General features: G+C 40.2%; 1 non-coding gene across 1 annotated transcript; it reads left to right on the forward strand.

Moving 5' to 3' along the window:
* Positions 1–646: 646 nt before the first annotated feature.
* Positions 647–754, forward strand: LOC148578011 (small nucleolar RNA R71). Its single transcript, XR_015903301.1, has one exon. It is a non-coding gene; the product is annotated as a small nucleolar RNA R71 (small nucleolar RNA).
* Positions 755–1191: the final 437 nt, after the last annotated feature.

A 1191-nucleotide genomic window follows, 5' to 3' on the forward strand; every position in this document is an offset into this window, starting at 1 on the left:
CCAGATTTCTAATGGAAGACCTTGTTTCATTCATGAAACTTACAGTGGCCTTAGATAGATCAGAGACTAGATTTGCTAAATTAGAAGCATTTTGTTCAGAGTTCTCTATCTGTTGCTGAGTTGATGATGGAAAAGGCTTGCTATTGCTAAACCTGTTTCTTCCATCATTATTAAAGCCTTGTTGGGGCTTTTGATCCTTCCATGAGAAATTTGGGTGATTTCTCCATGTTGGGTTATAGGTGTTTCCATAAGGTTCACCTAAGTAATTTACCTCTGCTATTGCAGGGTTCTCAGGATCATAAGCTTCTTCTTCAGAAGATGCCTCTTGAGTACTGTTGCATGCAGCTTGCATTCCATGCAGACTCTGAGAGATCATATTGACTTGCTGAGTCAATATTTTATTCTGAGCCAATATGGCATTCAGAGTATTAACTTCAAGAACTCCCTTCTTCATAGGTGTCCCATTATTCACAGGATTCCTTTCAGAAGTGTACATGAACTGGTTATTAGCAACCATGTCAATGAGTTCTTGAGCTTCTGCAGGCGTTTTCTTTAGGTGAATGGATCCACCTGCAGAAGTGTCCAGTGACATCTTTGATAGCTCAGATAAACCATCATAGAATATATCCAGGATGGTCCATTCTGAAAGCATGTCAGAAGGACACTTTTTGGTCAACTGTTTGTATCTTTCCCAAGCTTCATAGAGGGATTCACCTTCTTTCTGTCTGAAGGTTTGAACATCAGCTCTAAGCTTGCTCAGCTTTTGAGGAGGAAAGTACTTGGCTAAGAAAGTCGTGACCAGCTTATCCCAAGAGTTCAGGCTGTCTTTGGGTTGAGAATCCAACCATAATCTAGCTCTGTCTCTTACAGCAAAAGGGAAAAGCATGAGCCTGTAGACTTCAGGATCTACTCCATTAGTCTTAACAGTATCACATATCTACAAGAATTCAGTTAAGAACTGAAAGGGATCTTCAGATGGAAGTCTATGAAACTTGCAGTTCTGCTGCATCAGAGAAACTAATTGAGGTTTCAGCTCAAAGTTGTTTGCTCCAATGGCAGGAATGGAGATGCTTCTTCCATGTAAATTGGAATTAGGTGCAGTGAAGTCACCAAGCATCTTCCTTATATTATTATTACTTTCGGCTGCCATCTCCTTTTCCTGTTCGAAAATTTCTGAAAGGTTATCTCTGG

Source organism: Arachis ipaensis, chromosome B1 (genome assembly GCF_059453495.1).
Source record: "Arachis ipaensis isolate K30076 ecotype BB chromosome B1, ASM5945349v1, whole genome shotgun sequence".
In the NCBI taxonomy this organism is placed as follows: domain Eukaryota; kingdom Viridiplantae; phylum Streptophyta; class Magnoliopsida; order Fabales; family Fabaceae; genus Arachis; species Arachis ipaensis.